The 24,282-nt window shown below is 35.4% G+C and overlaps 1 long non-coding RNA gene across 1 annotated transcript; it reads right to left on the bottom strand.

The window, feature by feature from the left end:
• Window positions 1-15,529: 15,529 nt before the first annotated feature.
• LOC131551473 (uncharacterized) lies at window positions 15,530-23,033 on the bottom strand. The gene is made up of 3 exons (XR_009273777.1): window positions 22,956-23,033; window positions 18,495-18,662; window positions 15,530-15,972 (listed from the first exon to the last, which is right to left on the bottom strand). It is a non-coding gene; the product is annotated as an uncharacterized LOC131551473 (long non-coding RNA).
• Window positions 23,034-24,282: the final 1,249 nt, after the last annotated feature.

The following is a 24,282-nucleotide window of genomic DNA, read 5'->3' as shown; positions in this document are numbered from 1 at the left end:
GAAAGAGGAACTGAATTCTTGCTGAATGATTTTAATCTCTGCCAAATATGACGAGATATTCAAAAGAATCTTCAAAGCCACTCTAAATGAAATAGACTCCCCTCACAGCGGTTTTCTGACGGACAGAATAATTGGACTTCAGTTTGATGAGTTTAAACAGTATTAAACAGAGATTCTGACTCAGTAATTGACCATTAGATCAACAGGAGATGAAGAATTGTGTCTGATGGTCTGCATGCTCTCAAAGAATCACAATATCAACAGTTATTGGCTAGATAAAATTAGACAAATATTTTGCAGGGAATTCATGCATATTACATTTTCAATAACAGCACGGAAGGTTATTGGTAATGACATGTAAAAGCTGCAATATAACAAAAACCCATCCAGATGGAACATTAAATGAAATGGAAACTCTTGGTATCATTCACCTTCATTTGCATTCAAGGTTGTAAACTGAATTATTCATGAACTCAGAGGGGTATGGAGGTCTCATCAAGATGCTTTGATTCAAAAACATTTTACACCATTATCCATTAAAGCATCACATGGGAATATTGCACAATTTAGTAGTCTATAAGTACACTTTTAAAAGCACAAAAGCTTGCGTGTTGTCTATAATAATCTGGCTGGTTTAAAAATGTATTCCTTGTTATACCCTGTTGAAAAAAAAAAAGATATGTTTTTTAAAGATATGTTTTGAAGCATGGTAGCTGCTTTAAGCTGGTGCTTAGTTGGTCCTGAGCAGGAGCTTTTTTTTTTTTTTTTATCCAACAGGGTAATTTTATACGCTTACATAACCAAGCATTTTTTAAAGTCATTTAAAGTAATTTTAAAATTACTCAAAAACACAAACCTGCTCATAACAAATGTTGACAATGGTGTCGTCAATGTAATTTTCAATGTAAAGTTCTTAGATGGAAGTTTTCCAAAAACCCAATCGTTAAAAATCCTGTTAAAATTGGATTCTCTCTTGTCCTTTCATGATGATGGATATTACAAAAATAATTTTAGTTTGTATGATCCTATATTATGCACATACATCAGAGAGCATGCCAAATATTGCTTCCAGACGTAATGTCTCCCATGCTGTGGTTTTGTAGCGTATTCGTTTTCACAAAACAAAAATTAAACAACTAAACTGGCTCAATAATCTAGCTCATTGAATGTAATGGAACATTCTTTGGAGAAGGAAATTAAATCCCGCTGAAATCATTATAGCTGATAAATGTCGTGGCAATTATAACAGGTGGACTCCTGCCACTGCTTGCTCTGTGGAGCTCTTAATGTCCTTCCCATAATGCAACAGTTTGGGGAGGTGTTTGCCGTTCCAATTAATGGGAAACTGGTTTTCAGAAGTGTTCTTTTCTAGAGTGTGTTTATGAGCATGTTTGTGAGTTTGCATATTAAGTGGTTGAATCCCAACAGATGCATGCTAAGAGAATCTCCTGAAAACAATTGAATGAATATTCTGTCATTATTTACTCACTTTTGAGTCATTAAAAACCTCTATGATGGTATTTTTGTCAGTGGAACAAAAGGGTGAGTAAATTTTAATTTTTAGCAAAACTGTTCTTTTAGCAAGTGTTTTAAGCAGATAGCAGGATTCACCGACTCTGCAGTAATACTCTATTCAGTTTTAAATCCATTCTGGTAAGCACATATCAAACATCCAATGATTTATGGGATCCATTACTGAACAAAGTAGGGAGAAACTGTGTAAAAACAGTGGCTCTTAATGCATCTCATACTGCATCTACATAGCATATACTGCACACTTGTACAATAAAAACCTATAACAGTTTAAACTGTAGAATGGATGCTATACATGGCCTATAAAATTCTTGCTTTGCCATTGAGATGAAATTAGAGTTTCAGATCAATGCACATCATCTGACACAGACAACACACTTTGTCAGCAACGTTTAACACAGTTCTAACATCTTTCCTCTGACAGTTTCATCTCGGTTGTGTGTAGTGACGTGTGAAGAGATTTAGATGCCAGCTAAACCTACCATCAGGGCACTGCTGAAATTGTCCGGATAAGCAGCAAAACTTCTTACACAAAAAATAAATCCTGGTTGCAAAAATAAAGAAAATAAAAGTATAAAACGAAAACAAAATCTCAGCTTCAGACAGCACGGCAACAAAACACAAAACCAGTAATTATTTATAGCTTTGCATGGCTTTGTTATAAATATTAAGAGGCATACACAATAAAAAAAAAAAAAAAAATGTAAGACTGTTAAGTCTAGTATTTCCAATACAATAACAATGAAAATAGATAAATTATGGATTAATTACATGGATTAATATGGACTGTTATGTTTAAACACACACACACACACACTTTACAGGTTCATTAGTTAACTGTATTAGTTAACATGAACTAAGCATGAACAATGCTTCTACAGCATTTATTGATCTTAGTTAATGTTAATTTCAGCATTTACTAATACATTATTAAAATCAAAACTTGTATTTGTTAACATTAGTTAATGCACTGTGAACTAACAATGAATAACTGTATTTTCATTAACTAACATTAACAAAGATTATCTATTAATAAATAGGGTAACAAATGTAGTATTCATTGTTAGTTCATGCTAGTTACTGCATTAACTAATGTTAACAAATGACAACATTGTAAAGTGTTACTATATATATATATATATATAGATTATTTAATTATTTAATTGTTAATTATTTTACCAAAATAAGAGGGATCATACAAAACGCATGTTATTGTTTATTTAGTACTGACCTGAATAAGATATTTCACATAAAATATGTTTACATATAGTCCACAAGAGAAAATGATAGTTGTATATGAGTCCCTCAGTTGTCCTCAGTGTGAAAGATGGATCTCAAAATCATACAGTGATTGTTGGAAAGGGTTCAAATACACAAAAATGATGGAAAACCAAATAATTTGTGGGACCTGAAGGATTTTTCTGTAGAACAGCAGGCAGTTTAACTAAACAAGGGACTCATGAACAGCTATCACTAAAAAAAAAAAAAAACAGCTGTGGATCATTCAGGTAACAATTATAAATTCAACTATTATTTTCTCTTATGGACTATATGTAAACATATTTTATGTGAAATATCTTATTCAGGTCAGTCCTAAATTAACAATAACATTTAGTTTGATTTATCTTATTTTGGTAAAATAAGTAACATTTTGCAGATTCTGAAAGGGGTGTGTAAACTTTTGTCTGTGAACTGTATAGATAAAATTTTATCTAAAAATATACATGAAAATATACAAATTGGTACAAATACAAATTGGTTATTGTTTGTACAACCACAAATAAATGTTTTGTTGAAGTAAAATTGACTCAACTGAATGAATATGACATATATTATATTATATACTAACTTTAAACGGCATCGGATTTAGTTAGAACTTTAACAAAACTGAATAAATACAAATTCTTCCACCAAGTAACATAATTCATTAGCCTAACTGCAGGCCTTTTACATTTGAGACATAGAAGGAATATATAATGTGTGTTCACAGGTGGGCAGGTTTCAGACGTGGCTCCTCCAGTCAGCATTCAGATTCTGATCTTTCTGTTTTATAAAAGTAATGGAACCAAAGGGACTCAGTGTGCTCTATGTCTCAGTCTCTAAACCTCCAGTTCTCTATATTTTCCGGGCAGCTTGCCGGTTTTGAATGGCACTTCAGGGGAGCTGAGCCCCGGCTGTAGCACATGTTCCTTCCCAACTACACACTGTTCAACAAACACTCACCTAATTCCTGCCTTCCTCTTCTGTCCCCAACCCACTTACAGACGTCCTCTCTTGTCTTTTCTCCTCTATCTCTTTATCTCCCGCTCATTTGACTATCCTTGTGCAGATGATTTGTATTCATGCTGAAGTGAGCTCCTGCTCCCCATGCTCTCAGAAGCCTTGCTAAGATGGCTGGAGAACTGTTGGATTTGCGTAATACCTCCCCACGGCTTCCTCTTAGCAATCTCATATGCCACATTAACAATCCCATTGGCTCTCCCGTCAGTCATTGTTGTTTCAATAGGGCAGCGTTGTGTGCGCAGCCTACCAACGCTTCTGCCATGGACGTTTTCCAGTCGTGTTGTCCTGCCAAGGCCTCCCTCAGGCTGGCTCCTCAGGGGTTTCCTGCAGCGCTAACCCGAGAAGACAACACTAACACACTGCGGCACTTTTATTATGAAAAGACGGATGGAGAAAATGCTGTTTGTGTCACCTAGACATCACTTAAACATCTCTAGAGTAACTTTATCCTCTCAGGTAGGGCTCACAGACATACTAGCAGGAAACATGGCTACTTTGGTTGTGTTAGTCTGTCAGGAAGCTTTAAGAGTAATTATACTGTATTTAGACAAGCATACAAACTAGCATCTTGAAAACCTTACTTAATCATGGGCTTCTAGGCTGACATTTTAGCAGTTTTGCAGTTTAAAGCTTAAGGCCCATTCACACCCAAAATTTTAACTATAACGATAACTAAATTAGGTTCTGTTTATTATAAACACACCTTGCAGTTTTGTGGTCTGCCACATCAAATGTTTGAGCTCTTTAAAGCAGGATGGTTTCTGATTGGCTGTCAATATTTTTAGCGTTCATTGGCTGAAAAAAATAAAAAATAAAATTTTGAAAGTGAATCCAACAATATTGTTCCTCTACATCATTATACAGGCGTTGTGATATGGACTCTTTTGAATTAAGAACTATTTTGTTTTAAAACTAAATTGTTATCGGTATAGTTATCGTCCTTTGTGTGAACAGGCCATAACTGGTGCAGATTTAATAAATCAATGTTTTAAAATTAAATATAATAGGTGGTTTGATGATCTGAATAGTTGCTGCACTAGAGAATTGCAGAATCTTTGCTGACAAGATTAAGAACTAATACTAACATTAGCACTACAGCAAAATAAATAATGTTTTACCCAAGGTTATAGCATGGCCGCAGGAACTAGGGGTGCTGCAGCACCCCCTGCCGCAGGGCCGGGTCTGAGTTTTTCCTTGTGCCCCTCAATCATCCCCAAGATGACTTAAGTGTTGTGATAGTTTTGTGATTAATCTTTTATTAAACTGACCAGAAATATATAACCTAGTGCGGTTGTATCTTTCTTGCGTGCCTCGCGGCAGGCATCCATACATCTCCTGTTCAGGCGATATTACCGTAATTTTACATTATGACTTGTAAAAACCACTCACGTCCTCGTCCTTTTTATGAGCCATTTTCCGAAGCTTTCTCACTTCTCAAGATGGGCGGCTACCGTGAATCACATAAGCACAGCTTTTTAATTGCGCTCTAGTCTCTGGTCAAACGCGCACAAACCACTGTCTGTAGCCTAATGTAATCTATTAACTACGTTACATCATAACGTTTTAGGCAAGAAGCCTATCCATATTATGACAAAATATTTTAATAAGTCTGAATTTGTATAACCTGATCACGTTTAATAAAAAGACATTTTAAGTTTAAAACGCTGCACGTCCACGATAATTCAAACAATGAACAAATATACAGCGAGCAAAGAACATTTACATTATCAAAGAATAGGCCTATCACTGAATTCAGTCTAGCGTGAGTGTAAACACTCTAAAAAAAAAGCTATAATCAGTGATGCTGTCTGCAGTGAATTAATCTCTTATTTACATCGCATGTACATCTATACTTTGTTGTTTCTGATGAGAGAATTCGCCAAAGTGTACTGACAAAAACTTTTGCGTATCAGCGATGTTAATATTTAGTAAAATCTCTTTAAATAATAGAAATATTAAAGAAAAAATTATTGAACTGAAATTACAAAAGCACAAATATATTGGTTCACATAGAACTCTATCTTCATTTGTATGTTAATCTATAAGGGTTTGGGCTGTATATTAGGATTTTGTCAAAAAATCTATCAATTCAAATCATATCAATTTGCTATGGTTATTATATATATATATATATATATATATATATATATATAAAATACATACTGAACCTTAAATTAACAAAAATTACATGTACATACAACCTTTGTTTACTTGACATTCTATGGACAACATTATAAAATGTGGTATATGAGACTTAAATCAGTATTGAATGGTTGTTCACAGAACAATTGTAGGCCTAGATATACATTCACAACACTCTACTTAAGTGGCATTTAAATGGGAAAAAAATACAGTTTTGAATATAATTATTTATATTATATTAATGTGTATGTAAATTGCATATTACAACGTAAAAATATTTTACAAAATATAAAAATTTTATTTCAATATATGTATATACTTTAAATGCGGATGCAGTTTGTGAACAATGACATTTTCCTTTTGCAGTAAAAATGATCAAGAGCATAAATAGCATGCAAGTATTGTGATTTATGACTATTCAATACAGACCCGATGCCTCAACTAATGAACTAGTGTGTGCAACCCCAATCTACTGTGGACTGTATTTATGCAGCACTGAGAAGGTAAAAGAGGTATTGTTACAACCGTTCGATTTTTGTTTTTTCCAATCCACCACACTTACAATCAATTTCTTCTTTGCCCCTTTTAAACAAAAAGACTATTGCACTTCCATTTAGAAGTTAAAATGGCTAATAATACGGTGTCTCATTCCTCAAAGACTTGCACCTTGAATGAGTTTTAAAACAAAACAAACGGCTCATACTGAAACAGCAGCGTTCAGCCAGCAGGAAGAGGATCCGCTCAAGAAAAACAGCGTTTTATATTCTCCCATGCATCCTTGACTGACGGATTGCATTCAGCAGGATATCCGCAGCCCATCCTCTGGTGTTTCTCTCCATCCATCACTTTCATTTAATTATTGCATCCATTAACCATGTGACACCACAGGTTACACCATGCTAAGGCTCACCCCGCGAGACCAAATTTTTCTGCAATTAAGCCAATCATATGCATGTCTTTTTAATAATGTGGGTCGCAGAGTCGTTTGCGCCCCTGGTGTAGATTGAACAGCAGCTAATTCCCACTCAAAATGAGCAGCCGAGGAAATAACAGGTCAGTTTGGCTCCCACCTCATGTTTTATTCCCAGCGGCCTTGGTGAGAGATTGAGCTGGCCTTACACCGCTTCTGTCTGGGTCCGTAAATAACAAATGCAGGGCAGTGCTGGCTTATTTGTGCATTGGTGTGTGAAGATGATTAGCTAATTAGACTGTCAAGCCCTTCCCTCATTCCGAGTTCAGATGGACCCTCATTACTGGCCATTACAGACCGTGAATGGGGCCGCTGGTTTAGATTAGAAACTCTACAAAGTTTACATTTACAACACGGCCACATGGTCACTGTGGCTCAATGTCCTTGACTGAAATGGTGTTCTGTAGACAGCTGTATGAAATATGGAGCGGATCATAGGCCTACTTATGCTCAATTTTTTAACGTCTGAACTATTAATATTAAATTTAGTGATTTGTCTTAAGGGTTGCATTGACATAATGTACTCCTGAAGTAGGACGGAAGTGGAGAGTGGGATAAAACTTGTGTCTAATGGATAGTACATATCTGATGGATACATTATAAATTTGGATTCTAATCAAAACTTTTTCCACATCATGCACCTGCTATATCGTGTAGAGTATTAGAGCCTTGACAAGCTTCACAGAACGTCCCATAAGAGAATTCTGTATAAACAATAATAAATTATATCCACCTGGGGAAGACAAACAAACATATATAAATTATTATTATTAATGTATTTATTTTATAATTTATGTATTATTTATTAATATACAGTATATTATAGTATTATAATATTAAAAGTTTTAGAAAATAAAATGTGTGTATATATATATATATATATATATATATATATATATACACAGGTACTGGTCATATAATTAGAATATCATCAAAAAGTTGATTTATTTCACTAATTCCATTCAAAAAGTTAAACTTGTATATTATATTCATCCATTACACACAGACTGATATATTTCAAATGTTTATTTCTTTTAATTTTGATGATTAGAGCTTACAGCTCATGAAAGTAAAAAATCAGTATATCAAAATATTCGAATATTTACATTTGAGTTTGAATAAATGACCATCCCTACAGTATAAATTCTGGGTATCTCTTGTTCTTTGAAACCACAATAATGGGGAAGACTGCTGACTTGGCAATGATCCAGAAGACGAACATTGACACCCTCCACAAAGAGGGTAAGTCACAGAAGGTCATTACTGAAAGGTGTGGCTGTTTACAGAGTGCTGTATCAAAGCATATTAAATGCAAAGTTGACTGGAAGGAAGAAGCAACAGGGATGACCGCAAGCTTGAGAATACAGTCAAGCAAAGCCGATTCAAACACTTGGGAGAGCTTCACAAGGAGAGAACTGAAGCTGGAGTCAGTGCATCAAGAGTCACTACGCTCAGACGTCTTCAGGAAAAGGGCTACCAAGCCACTTCTGAACCAGAGACAACGTCAGAAGCATCTTAACTGGGCTGTGGAGAAAAAGAACTGGACTGTTGCTCAGTGGTCCAAAGTCCACTTTTCAGATGAAAGTAAATTTTACATTTCATTTGGAAATCAAGGTCCCAGAGTCTGAAGGAAGAGAGGAGAGGCACAGAATCCATGTTGCTTGAAGTCCAGTGTGAAGTTTCCACAGTCAGTGATGATTTGGGCTTCCATGTCATCTGCTGGTGTTGGTCCACTGTGTTTTCTGATGTCCACAGTCAACGCAGCCATCTACCAGGAAATTGTAGAGCACTTCATGCTTCCTTCTGTTGACAAGCTTTATGGAGATGCTGATTTCATTTTCCAGCAGGACTTGGCACCTGCCCACACTGCCAAAGGTACCAAAAGCTGGTTCAGTGACCATAGTGTTACTGTGCTCGATTGGCCAGCAAACTCGCCTGACCTGAACCCCATAGAGAATCTATGGCGTATTGTCAAGAGGAAGAGGAGAGACACCAGACCCAACAATGCAGATGAGCTGAAGGCCACTATCAGAGCAACCTGGGCTCTCATAACACCTGAGCAGTGCCACAGACTGATCGACTCCATGCCACGCCGCATTGCTGCAGTAATTCAGGCAAAAGGAGCCCCAACTAAGTATTGAGTGCTGCTCATTTTCATACTTTTCAGTTGGCCAAGATTTCTAAAAATCCTTTCTTTGTATTGGTCTCAAGTAATATTCTAATATTTTGAGATACTGATTTTTGACTTTCATGAGCTGTAAGCTCTAATCATCAAAATTAAAAGAAATAAACATTTGAAATATATCAGTCTGTGTGTAATGAATGAATATAATATACAAGTTTCACTTTTTGAATGGAATTAGTGAAATAAATCAACTTTTTGATGATATTCTAATTATATGACCAGCACCTGTATATATACTGTATACTGTACATACATATGTGCGATTGATTTGATTAATGATTATTATATCAAGTAATTCATCTGCTTAAAATTCAATTAATTGACAACCCTTCCATTTTTCTACTTAAAATTACCACTTTTTCATATTTGCTTTTCTTAAATTTAAGGAAGAAGCAATCAGTGCCAATCATTGGAGTGTGTGCTCACCTCACCGCACGCTCTCTCCACCGGCGCTCGGTTAACAGGCTGTATATTACACACGTCAGTGACCAGAGCTCATCCACCTGTCGGTTTCCTCCAGCCCTGGCAGAACACCTGTCACCCGCGGGATTAGCATCAAGCTACGGCTGTTTAAGATGGAGGTCACAAAGGCGGACTGCACTGGCAGGAAGCCCAGCTGCCCTTCCACAGCTCTCTAAAAGCTTCTTTCCAGGAGCTGATTTTGTTTCCCTCGGCACATGGCGTTCCTGCATTGATCCAGACCCTCGTCCGAATATCTATAGGTCTCAGACCCTGCTCTAGGGTCCAATAAGAGTGAATATGCTTGTAAAGATATTTACAGACACTCAAACTGTGACACGTGCCATAAACTCAATGAGTCTGCCATCAACCATCAGTTTATGTATTGTACTGCCTGTAAATCCTAATTGAGATAATGGAGTGATATTTTTTTTTTTAAATCTATCGAAGACAATGAAAAAACATAATAAAATTATTTTTTTAAAGGTTATGTAGATGTATATACTATATAATAACAATAATAATAAACATTTTAAACATGTTAAGGATGCAATTACCTATATTGAAATTTTAATTTCAATAAAACTTATATTTTGTTCTTTTTTTCCTGTTTAAAAAACAAACAAACAAAAAAACACGTTTATTCTGCTCACAAAAGATGCATTTATTTGATGAAAAATACATTAAAATCAGTAATATTGTTTATTTTATTTATTTATTTATTTTTAATTCAAAATAACTGTTTGCTATCGAAATATATTTTAAAATGTAATTTATTCTGTGATGCAATGCAGAATTTTCGGCATCGTTAATCATTACTACTTCAGTGTCACATGATCTTTCAGAAATCATTCTAATATGCTGATTTGGAAGAAATATTTCTTACTATTATCAGTGTTGAAAACAGTTCAACAAAACAAAACAAAGGTATTTTTGTGGAAAATGTGATTATTATTTTTTTCTTTTTCGGGATTCTTTGAATAGAAAGTTCAAAAGAACAGCATTTATTTAAAATATATATTTTCTGTAACAATGTAAAAGTTATTAGTCACATTTGATCAGTCTTATTAAAAATCATTTGAAATGAGTAACTGAATACATTAAAATAAAAATAAAATAAAAAAACTCTTCTGAATCCCCAAATACAATATTAAATACTAAAATATATTTCAGTTTTCTCTTCTTTCTCAATAAATAAATAAACATTCAGCCTACTCTCCAATCTCATGGAAAGCATGAGAAAACTACTGCTTATTCTGAGTAGATTATTCATGGAATCCCAAATATGCAATCATCATAATCAGAAAATGTTGCAAGCCAAATTCAAACTCAAATCGCCCATGTCACTGCTCATCGTGTCGAAGCAACTGCTAGTTTTAATTGCCAGTAACTATTAATTTACTCGATTTTTATGGATGCAAACATTACTTGCATAATTTGCATAAATATTATAAAATCATTTTTCTCAATGATCTGGTGTAACATCGGTTTAAGAATCACTGGACCAAGCATGTTCTGTAATGTAAAACTGGATGCACACGTTTAATCTCACATACATCAGTTTGTGACAATCTCGGCCCAACGTAGAGGACATAAATCTTGCCTAACTGACGTTGCCTTCTGAGCTCTGAGCCCTACATAAATATGGAAGCCAATCTCTGGAAAGCTTGCTTATCAGTTGTAAAATGACAACAAGTGTTTATGTGTTCAGCGTGTTTTGGTGTTCTGAGCAAAACGTTTCATTGCCTGACAGTGAGAACACAAACAGAGCTTCAGGCGAGATTAGTTTAATCAAAAGCAATCCACAAACGTGTCGTCATGTCCCACGTACTGCTTATGTGTACAGGACAGCAGGAGACACTGCTTTATCTGAGCTGAATAATGGAAAAGACAAACATAGGAACAGGCTCGATTTCTGCATGAAATGTGTCGTTTTGAGCACCAGTCACACAGTAGCTGTGTTTTTTGTTGTTCTTCTTTTCTCTCCTCTCACATCTCATCGTATTTCTCCGTCTCTGCCTTCTCGGGAGTGGATGTGTGAGACGTGTGGGTTAATGTAAGTTTATGATGGCTTGCTCTTGATTTTGACATGACAATAGCTCAACGTTAAGAGATGAAGAACGTTTTCGGCTCTGTGCTCAAGACAGTCCTGTGCTGTTTCTAAAACCCTCAAGACATTCTCAACCACAGAGAGTTTTGTGCCCCACAACTGCAGAATTGAAGACCCCCCCATTTCAGACATTTTAATCTTATTATTATTTTTTTGTTTTTGTTTTTTCTGCCAGATTTCGTGTTCCAGTATGGGTCAAATACAGTATTCTTAAAATCTTATATAAATATATGACCCTGGACCACAAAACCAGTCATAAGTAGCACAGGTATATTTGTAGCAAAAGCCAAAAATACTGGTATGGGTCAAAATTATCGATTTTTCTTTCATGACAAAAATCATTAGGATATTAAGTAAAGGTCATGTTCCATGAAGATATTTTGTAAATTCCCTACCGTAAATATATCAAAACTTCATTTTTGGTTAGTAATATGCATAACTAAGGACTTAATTTGGACAACTTTAAAAGCGATTTTCTCAATATTTAGAATTTTTTTTTTTTTTGCACCCTCAGATTCCAGATTTTCAAATTGTTGTATCTCAGCCAAATATTGTCCTATCCTAACAAACAATGGAAAGCTTATTCGAATTATTAAGCTTTACTCAGCTTTCAGATGATATACAAATCTCAATTTCACAAAACTGGCCCTTATGACTGGTTTTGTGGTCCAGGGTCACAGATAGATAGACAGATAGATAGATAGATAGAGAGAGAGAGAGAGAGAGAGAGAGATGTCCACATAGACATTTCTGACTTTATAATTCATTTTTAATAATATAGAAATGGAACACGTTCAAAAAAGAGGTCATTGCTCGTATTAATTGCAAGTGTTTTTTAATAGCTCTGAACAAACAAATCCCAGCATCACTTACCTGAACACAAACAATACTACTCAACAAATTATTACAGTCTTTGGTTGTTTCTGAAAGACAAAAACAAACGCAAATTTGAAATTGTAAATGTGATGACTGCCGAGTAGTGCCCATGTGTGATGGTGTGTGTTTCGAAAGGCATCAACATATGGGGCTTTGTGGGAGAAAGTAATTAAATTTGATCTAATCCCTCATCCTCCTCCGTAAGATGCCAATATAGCAGCGATGAATTCAGAGGCTGAACGTGCGTCACGGCAGGAGGATGGAGCAGCTCGATTCTGGACGCTCTTTCTGCGCCGCTTCCACGCCGAGGTACGAAGAAGTGAGCGACACATGAAGGATTATGATCAGGCCTGGAGGCTGCCATGTGTCAGCTCTATTGATCCCACAGCCGGCTCGAGTCAATGACCATGTGATTATCATCAAGCATGTCGACACCTCTCACACACATGGCATTAAGCTCTCCTGCCAGTACAGGGGCTTCCTCTTCCTATTGACTCATTTCACATTGAGATGTCAGAATACCTACAGTCTCCATCTGCCGCTCCAGAGAAACTGGAGGGGATTTCATTCGAGGCGGAAATATCCCATGTGTACAAACATATGCACAACAATAGGTCGAAAGCTACTGTAGCTGGTCATCTTTCCAAGAAAAGCTCACATTTTACCTGCTTCTAAACATTTACATTTATATCCATTCAAGTAGCCTGAGACTTTATCCAGAGCAAGTTTAGTTTTCCACGATGTGCCAAAGTGATATGTTCATCTATCAAATCACTTATTGCATTACATACACACCAAATGCATAACAGTCACAGCACTACAACCAGATTTGAAAAAAAAAATGAAATGGAAAAAACCTAAAATTATTTCCAGCAGCTTCGCATGAAAGCCAAAAATGGAACTGCTTGGACACTTGCACCTTGCTAATTTACTTGCTTGTTTCAAATATATATATAAATCCATTCAATCAAGGCTGATTAAAATAGCTCATTTCAGAACTCAATCTAGAAATCCGAGTATTAACTAGTAACTTTTGTAAAATATGACCCTGGACCACAAAACCAGTCTTAAGTCGCTGGGGTATATTTGTAGCAATAGCCAACAGTACATTGTATGGGTCAAAATTATCGATTATAGGCTAAATATTGTCTATGTATAAATCTCAATTTAAAAAATAAAATAAAAAGGCCCTTATGACTGGTTTTGTGGTCCAGGGTCAAAAATTGTTCAAAAATATAGGGGTGAAAGAAAGAAATATTTTTGTTCAACAAAGAATGCATTAAAATGATTAGATGTGACAGTTAAGAAATTTACATTGTTTATATGCATGTATTATATGACAATAAGAAATATTTCTTGAACAAATTAGCATGTTAGAATGATTTGTGAATGATCATGTGACACTAGAGACACTGGAGTAATGACAGCTGAAAATTGATAAATTACATTTTTAAATATATTAAAATGGAAAACAGTTGTTTTAAATTGTAATTATATTTCACAATATTACTTTATCAAATAAATGCAGCCTTGGTGAGCATAAGAGACTTCTTTCAAAAATATTTAAACATTTTTTATTACTATTTTCATTTAATCCAAGACCTAATATTATTAATATTATCTTCAGTTTTCTGAGCTCTTGTAAAAGCAATTTCACATTACAATCTGTATAAATCAAAGCCATTTTAATGTCCATTTTAATGTTTCAGCCAATCTGTAATATGATTTTCTGTAATTCGGCATAATAAATTTATGATTGGTCATCAGTTGGAACACAGTTTATACAGTATATTCTGTATTTATATTGAGTACATGCATTATATCTTTCTTAATCTCATACACCTCCACCATTGAACTTTATGCATATGTCAATATACTTGGCATTTTATGGCTTTCAGTATTAAATATTTATAGAGATACATGCTTTATTGCAACCTCTCTCACCCAACTGGGTGACAAATTCTGACTGTCGAAAGATGCCTCATTGTGTTGTCAACATCAGCTCATACACCAGCGATTCTACGTTTAAAATTCTAACAGGATAAACTGTCCTCTGACAAAAATTGAAACGCCAAACATTGTCTCATCAAATGGAACCGCCATTAAAAGTAATTATCCCACGCTGATGACGTGTAAGTGTGGACAATGTCAGTTTGACACTGTTTCTGTACCCATAAAACAAAAACTTTAAATGAAATAAAATATATACATAAAAAAAGTGTAAACTTATTTCAGCTAGGTTCCAAAACAACATTTCTTGTTTAACTGAAATAAAAATTAAAGAAAATATTATATATTTTAAAAAAATGCCAAAAAAAAAAAAAAATTACTCAAATTAAAATGGAAGCAGACAATCTAAAAATATAAACATTCAAAATATCAATAAAAAACTATCAGTATCTCAATGATACTGATAATTGTGAATTTTTCTCACAATTATGACTTGTTTTGCAATTCAGATTTTTTCCCCTCTAAATAGTTTTCATCTTGCATTTTTTGGTTTGTTTGTTTCTGCCACAAAATGAAAAAAAGAATAATAATAATTGTGACTTTTTATCTCACTATTCTGGCTTTCTGTCCCGCAATTGCATCTTTAGATCTCACAATTCTGACTTGTTTTTCAGAATTCGGAGTTTAATGTCCATATCTAGTTTGAAATTTGCAATTTCAAATTAATATTGCATAGTTTATATTATGCAATTCTGTGTTTATATACAATTCTGACTTTGTATGAATATATATATATATATATATATACTTTATATAAAGTACAATGCATGCTTCATGTATATATAATTATGTAAAATTGTATATATACATATACTGTACATATATATAATATACACATATCATTATTTTTACCATGGCAGCCAACTTGAGTAACTGTATAATCTTATGCAACAGTTTTTTTATTCTTCATGTGCATTTACTATCAACAATGTCAACACCATATCGAACTTTTACAGCGGTGCATAAATGTAGATTTGCATACATGAAAAGAAAACCATTTATGTGTTAGATATGACAGGGTTTGTGAAAGCATGTTACTAAACAGACGGAACACTGCGCTCACATGCCATTAAAGTGAAGATGACACATTAAAACACACACTGACACCCAGCATGCACTTACACATTTCACCAACTGAGTATTTGACATTTGTGTGTTGTGAAAGGAACTGCACAGGCCTGCTGGCTAAAGGCGACGCGCACATTAGGAATTGCTCTCCGATAGGCCGTGATTAGCTGTCAAACTGCAAGAAAGATGAGAATGAAGAGAGAGAGACGAGGGACTGTTCTCATTGTTGGTGGTTTTATCTGGTCCCGGCAGCTCCTGCTCGTGTGATTACTCAACGCAGAGCTCTAGCGCATCGTCACCCTTCACGACTGACACTTGTTCAGTCCACTGATAGTACTGTAAAATACCAGACGTGATACTTCAATTAACAGAAGAATAGTAAGAAAAAGGTACAGTGCCCTGCAGACACACTTCATAAAACAGTAGAAATAGATAAAAGTAAAGGTGTGTAAAGGCTCCGATGGGTGGTAGTTCAAATTTGGCTTGCAATCCAGTTTCACAACCATTTCTACACATAATTATCTGTCACAATCACTATAAATAGAAGCTAAAAAAACTATTGTGAAGACGTATCATAAAGAAATGGTTAAGTATTCCATATAGTCTCTTAATATTAATCATTAATATGAAAATACATGCATAATAATAATTATTGTAATTGCAAGCCACGCTAATACACAATGTTTTCACTTGTAGGAATACAGTAAACTAATACAGTAAAAACAGTATATTGTATTTATTTTATTTAACAGATGGCTCCAGAGAAAAAATGTAATATTGTCATTGCGATTGACCCGTAAGTATATAATCAGCCAGTGTTCAAAACTATCGCCTTACTTTAGCCCTATTCACTACGGTAAACTTATAATAATGTTTTCTAATTTGAGTGGTACGAGTAGGTTTTCGCGGGAAATTCGAGCATGGCACTGCATCATTACGTCACGTCTGTAAATATAAAGAAGTTGTCCCGGCTACTAGGCTGTCGCATTTGAGGATCCTGCAGGTGGCAGATCGTTTATAGCCTTTTCTCACAACAACCAGAATAATTAAATGTATCATTTTGATGGCTGATTGTGATCCAGAAAGGATTATGTGTTTATGAAACACATGTGAATGAAATTGAATTATATTCCAGTTTTAAATGTGCTTCTGATTACAGATAGTCTGAGATTACACAAGATTTGTATTATAAAGAAAACCAGTTCGAAGGGAGCATAGTTTGCTTTTTGGGTGAATATGAATTTCGAATGGTATGACAATTAGATATTATACTGTACAGAAATTGAAATCTACATGCTAATACACACTATACTCATAGTCACACAATGCTGATGTTGTTAACATTAATAATTTGAGAATAAAGTATAACAATAATAATAATTTGCACAGTTTATTGTGATTTGAGCTAACCGATCTTTAGATTAAATCACCATTGGTAGCGAGATTTATGGTAATGCTTTTTTCCTCAGTTGGGCAGAACAAACGTGGCAGACTTGTTACTTACTTGTTCAGATGGCAATATAAGGCAGACATTATTATTTGGGTCATATATTCCAAGACATAGGCTAGAATCTGTGATTGTGAAGTACAGTAAACATCCACACCGGTGCGTGACTGACTGCCACACATTCACCTCAGAACATTAGATTCATCCACGCTGCAGCCGTGCCGGAGCACAACCCACGCACGGAAGATAATTCCGCAAAAAGCTGCAATTCCAGGTTTTCAAACAGAGATGGCGACAAAGAGGCAAAACTTATGGACTGCAGCTTTAAAGAAAATTATAGAAGATTTTCTTAAAGAAAATTATTTATCTGGTCCCTAGTCAATAATTGGTCACAAAACTTTTAGACTTTTAAGCATCATTAATATGCTACAGAATGAATGAATGAGTGAATGAATACTTATAAAATATATGTTCTTTGCTGTTCAGTCAAATTAATAAAAAATAAAAGATAAAAAGGGCTCTTTTCTTACAGTAACTTTACATATTTTCAACATCCCTCCCTGGAGTACCTCCCATGAAATCCATTTATTATAATAGTTTAAGATAAATCAAAAGGTTAAAACTAAATCTGAAATACAAGGTATAAAATTCATTTTTAAGAATAAAATTACATGGATAATACAGGAGCAATAAAGATAAACTTAACTAAAGCAGCACTGACTCTCCAATATGTCTGGGCTCCTGAGAGGCAAAACAATAGGCATATAGCATATATTTGATTGAGTGTATTATTATTATTAAGTTAGGTTTGTGTTCCCAGGAAACTGCCGGCATGTCTTTAGTGAAATTACATGCTGTGAGAAGTAGCAGAAGGAGATTGAGCCTCATAGTTCTGCCTCTTTCAGCATGTACTTGGCATTCAAAAGTGTCCCTAAAGAGCCGTGAGAACAAAAAGGAGGCTAGAAGAGAGAGACTCAAACTTGCTTCATTTCATCTTCGATTATTTCATAATGTCACATAAAGCTTTTTGCCTCCATTTCACCACAATTTGATTATAATTCATAACCATGTAATTAAAGCCATCACAGGCTTGCATTTCAGTTAGCTAACTGCATTACTAATAATCAATTTGAGGGTATTCTGAGGGTAAACTCATCTGTCTCTTTAAATGTTCCTGAAGGGCAACAGATTTACTAAGTGACTTGTCAGCCAATACCATGGATCCACGCGCCTACTAGACCATTGTATCTCAGTCCTGGACTCAATCCCAGTTCACACAGGGTGAATACAGTTAAAGTAGGACACGTAAAGGAATAGTTTAGCCAAAAATATATATTGTGTCACCGTTTACTCATCCTCATTTTGTTTTAAAGCAATAGTTCATCTAAAAATTTGCTTAAAATGTACTTACCCTCAGGCCATGCAATATGTTTGTTGCTTCATCAGAACATTTTTGGAGAAATGTAGCATTACATCACTTGCTCAACAGCGGATCCTCTGCAGTGAATGGGTGCCGTCAGAATGAGAGTCCAAACAGCTTTGTCTTGTAAAGTGGCTTTGTAGCTTTGTCTACAACAGTCTTGTAAAGTGAAAAGTTGTTTGTTAGAAGGAAACATCAAGACATTTTTAAACTAAAATTATTGCTTTCAGCTAAAATGTGAGTCCTCTATCCAAAATATTGTTTTCTCCAGTGAAAAAATTTAAGAAATATGCACACATCAAGAATTGTTGACAAGCAAAAATAGTTCTAAACAAAAATGCTGGTGGATTGTGATGCAAGAGGACAACAGGGGATGGACTTTTTCCTGTGGAAAAAGAGTGATTATGGATTATGGACTAATATTTCAGCCAGGTATTGTGGGTTAAAGCTAATCCGCCTTAATGACTGTTTTGTTGCTTACAAACATGCAACTTTTCACTTCACAAGACATTAAATTGATGGTCTGGATTGGTGTAGATTACTTGTGGATTATTGTGATGTTTTTATCAGATGACGGCACCCATTCACTGCAGAGCATCCATTGGTGAGTAAGTGACGTAATGCTAAACAAACTCATCTACATCTTGGATGGCCTGAGGGTGAGCATATTTTCAGCAAATTTTCACTTTTGGTTGAACGTAAACCTTCTTGACTTAAATTTCTTTCACAGAATGCAAAAAGATGTTTTGTGTACAGTACTGCCATTCCAGCACATTTGTCATACTATTTTCAATGCAATGCAATATGCATGCACATTAATACTAATATTGCATGCTGTTTATGATAGAAAATATGTGAATTGGATGTTGCAACTGTGATTACTTTTATTTGTGACAAGATAAAGTAGAAAATGTAATTCACAACGTAACATTACCATAAAAAGTGCATTATAGTTAACAGAAAATGTTACAAACTTTGTCCAATTTCAACAAAAGGTTCCTCTCTCTGAGATGTTTTACACAGGTGAAGATTGTGGGCAAGGTATAATAAATTTTGCTGCCATTGCTAATGAAAAAAGTATAAACAGATTGTTCTGTGCTTCACCATTCCTGTTTAGAAGAGCAGATATCCATCATTATGACAGCCTGCTGTATTTGACTTCGCTATATAGTGGAAGGTTAATTTGCCCTGGTCAAAAGTTTCACTACCAAATCATTCATGTCTAGCACTTTAAAAAGTCAACAACGCTCGATGTCTCTCATCATTCATTCTGAAACGAAAACAGTTCATTTCCTGTTAGATTAGAGTACACTCAGGAATCATGTTATTTATTTTCACAGAAATGACTCATGATTCTCCTAGTTCATGGATAAAGTGATTTGGTTAATATCATGCTATATATATAAATATATTATATAAATATATTATATATATATACAGTGGGGCAAAAAAGTATTTAGTCAGCCACCAGTTGTGCAAGTTCTCCCACTTAAAAAGATGAGAGAGGCCTGTAATTTTCATCATAGGTATACCTCAACTATGAGAGACAAAATGAGAAAAAAAAATCCAGAAAATCACATTGTAGGATTTTTAAAGAATTAATTGGTAAATTCCTCGGTAAAATAAGTATTTGGTCACCTACAAACAAGCAAGATTTCTGTCTCTCACAAACCTGTAACTTCTTCTTTAAGAGGCTCCTCTGTCCTCCATTCGTTACCTGTATTAATGGCATCTGTTTGAACTCGTTATCAGTATAAAAGACACCTGTCCACAACCTCAAACAGTCCAACTCCAAACTCCACCATGGCCAAGACCAAAGAGCTGTCAAAGGACACCAAAAACAAAATTGTAGACCTGCACCAGGCTGGGAAGACTGAATCTGCAATAGGTAAGCAGCTTGGTGTGAAGAAATCAACTGTGGAAGCAATTATTATAAAATGGAAGACATACAAGACCACTGATAATCTCCCTCGATCTGGGGCTCCACGCAAGATCTCACCCGTGGGGTCAAAATGATCACAAGAACTGTGAGCAAAAATCCCAGAACCACACGGGGGACCTAGTGAATGACCTGCAGAGAGCTGGGACCAAAGTAACAAAGGCCTCAAATCCTGCAGTGCCAGACGTGTCCCCCTGCTTAAGCCAGTACATGTCCGGGCCCGTCTCAAGTTTGCTAGAGAGCATTTGGATGATCCAGAAGAGGATTGGGAGAATCAGATGAAACCAAAATAGAACTTTTTGGTAAAAACTCAACTTGTCGTGTTTGGAGGAGAAAGAATGCTGAGTTGCATCCAAAGAACACCATACCTACTGTGAAGCATGGGGGTGGAAACATCATGCTTTGGGGCTGTTTTTCTGCAAAGGGACCAGGACGACTGATCCGTGTAAACGGAAGAATGAATGGGGCCATGTATCGTGAGATTTTGAGTGAAAACCTCCTTCCATCAGCAAGGGCATTGAAGATGAAATGTGGGTCTTTCAGCATGACAATGATCCCAAACACACCGCCCGGGCAATGAAGGATTTCAAGGTCCTGCAGTGGCCTAGCCAGTCTCCAGATCTCAACCCCATCGAAAATCTTTGGAGTCCGTGTTGCCCAGTGACAGACCCAAAACATTACTGCTCTAGAGGAGATCTGCATGGAGGATTGGGCCAAAATACCAGCAAAGGTGTGTGAAAACCTTGTGAAGACTTACAGAAAACCTTTGACCTCTGTCATTGCCAACAAAGGGTATATAACAAAGTATTGAGATGAAATTTTGTTATTGACCAAATACTTATTTTCCACCATAATTTGCAAATAAATTCTTTAAAAATCCTACAATGTGATTTTTCTGGATTTTTTTTCTCATTTTGTCTCTCATAGTTGAGGTATACCTATGATGAAAATTACAGGCCTCTCTCATCTTTTTAAGTGGGAGAACTTGCACAATTGGTGGCTGACTAAATACTTTTTTGCCCCACTGTATACACATATATACGCTATGTTATCCTGTATGAGGATAATTAAAATAATCTGAATAAAAATGTGAACAGTTAAGTCTTCTTAAATTTAAAATACCAAAAACATATAATTAAAAAAAAAAAAAAAAAAAAAAAAAAGGATGCTTTACATGTAGGACTAAATAAATAAATACATTTATGATCACACATGAAAAAAGTTCTAGAAAGTGTCCACACTTAAATTTCAGTCACTTTATGCATATATACATATAGATAGATAGATAGATAGATAGATAGATGGATTTAATTAATTTCAGTTCAATTTAAACTTATTTCAGTTATTTGCCAAAACATTTAAGTTTTCATCAACTATTTATATTCTATTTCAGCTTTAATTAGTTAATAACAACACTGCTGTACAAAAAAGGAATACTAGAAACAATTTCTCTCAAAATACAAATGACGTTATGTGGCATTTTATGTTTTTAACTTTGGCCTCTCACAGTTTACAAAAGCAGAGGCCGATGTTTTGGTTGTAAATGTTACGGTGCAATATATCCAGATGCCAGAGCCAGACCTGCTACATACAATGCGCTATGTGATGTTTCCACCCAATGCCTCCCTCGATTTATCTCTTTGACAGCCGATCCATACAGATAAATCACCTCGTAAGGTTTTTCTCTCTACACACTCCAACCTGCACTGTATCAAACGATTAGGAGCGCACCAGCCTCTTCAGGGAGAGAAACAAAACTCTTCACTGCAGTAAACTTTCACATAGAGAGTTCTATATATCTTTGGCTTCTCGTCTCATAGCTTCTCTTGTGAGAATGAAAAGCATTAATGCCTTTTCCAAATAGAAAACAGCTAACTGACCATAACGGCTCTTCAAAAAGGTCCGTTGCCGTTCCATTGAGAAAGAGCTTTGAGAAAATGATTGACCATCATTCTCTGATTTACAGAGTCTGTCGTCTATGCTCGCTTTATTCGTCTCTCTTTGCTAGTGCACAATAACGGTTTGTCCATTCGTCTGTATAGGTCACATTTATTTTCCGCTCTGTTTGAAAAGGCACACGGGTAACAAACCGAACGTAAGCGGCGTCGACGGGTTCACGCGAGCCCAAAACAGCAGGAAAAATGACAGCTGGTCTGATCTTACACAGAAGCTGCTAGCTTTGAAAAGTGATCTTCTGAGTTGTCAGAATTTTGATATCTAACCCAGGAATGGAAGCCGTTGAATAAGTGATGTTGTTGTTTTGGAGAGCTTGCTGTATTTTGGTCCACGGATTGCATGAATGATTGAGATTTATCAGTCGAGGCCTCGGAAGCGCACAAGTCTCAGCGGGAAACATCATGGCTTTATTGTCACTTTCTTTCATTCTGACATTCTCATTCCTACACCAGGAATCAAGGTGCATGAGACAGGATGAATTTTTAACCAGCTGTCCTCTGTGAAATGTGCCCAGATGAATAAAACAAAGGCTATAGACATGCAATGAAAAGTCTTACCTGCAGACTGAGTGGCCCAAATAAACGCTTGATTGCCTGACAACATATAAAGCCCTGGAGAGACAGAGTTATGGACTGGAGTGGAAAGAAAAAGAAGATAATGATGAGCAAGAAACGAGAAATCTGTTCAGAAATGCAATTTTGTGATTTTTTTTTTTTTATTAGTATTTTGACCGTGCTGATTTTTGTAATTTAATAGTTATATCAAACTAGTGATGGGTGCTTTCGAAGTTCTTAGTGAAGCTTCAAAACTTTGAAAATCATTTGTTTGAATCAGTTGTTTGAAGCATGTAGCAAACTGCCAAAGTCATGTGATTTCAATACATGAGGGTTTGAACCAGTTTGGTATGGTTTTTACCTCAGCTCAGATCAGTTTTATAAATTTGTAGACATGCGACATCTGACAATGAGACACAAATTTTGTGTAACAATAAGGAAAAACAAACAAAACAAACCCTGCGAGCTAATAAAATAACACGTATTATACAGACACTTCATAGGATGTGATGATTTGTAATTGCATTTAATGTATTATACTTTCAATAAAACATTTGGAACGGGTTTTTGCTGCAGGACTCATCAGCATGTGGCGTTTCAAGGACTTCGCAACAGTGAATCATTTTACAAAGCAATTGGTTCAACTGATTCAAAGTTTCTCCCATCACTAATATTAAACAGGACGGATGTTTTACAATGAAACAAAACCTCACTAAACTCATCCAGTTCTTTGCCTATACTTACTTGCTGTCTGTGTTGTTTTCCCTCCAAAATGATGTCACTTCCTGGATTTGTTTGCAGTTGGCAAACAAAATATGGGTGCATTACCGCCACCTACTGGGCTGGAGAGTGGAACAGTGATGTAAGAAAAAAAAAAAAAAACTTTAACCTCTAAATCCTATTAAACATACCTACTTTTCTTAAGTATCTCATCTACGCATTGTATATTCTATTATGGTGCAATCCATTATGCAGCAATATTTCATGTGTAAGCTACTATACCCATTTCTCTTAATTCTTCCAACACATATGGCCTTTCTCTTTCATAAGCAGTACAATATATTAGTACATGCTCTACATTTTCTGCTGGCCCATAAATAATGCAATTTCTATACTTATGTTTGTTCATTCTATATAGGGAATAATTTAGAGCTGCGAGTCCAAGGCGAAGTCTGGTAATGATTGAGTCTTCTCTTCTATTTTTGAAATTCACTCTTTCAACCCCAACTTGATTTTGAATATGAAGCTATCATCCTCTTCCCCCGTCATTCAAAAATTCTTGCCATTTTCCCTTTGTAACTCTTCTGATTTGGGCCTTAACTTCTTCACT

Source organism: Onychostoma macrolepis, chromosome 12 (genome assembly GCF_012432095.1).
Source record: "Onychostoma macrolepis isolate SWU-2019 chromosome 12, ASM1243209v1, whole genome shotgun sequence".
In the NCBI taxonomy this organism is placed as follows: Eukaryota; Metazoa; Chordata; class Actinopteri; order Cypriniformes; family Cyprinidae; genus Onychostoma; species Onychostoma macrolepis.
Note: the sequence above shows the minus strand (reverse complement) of the source record. Positions and strands in the feature narration are given on the sequence as shown.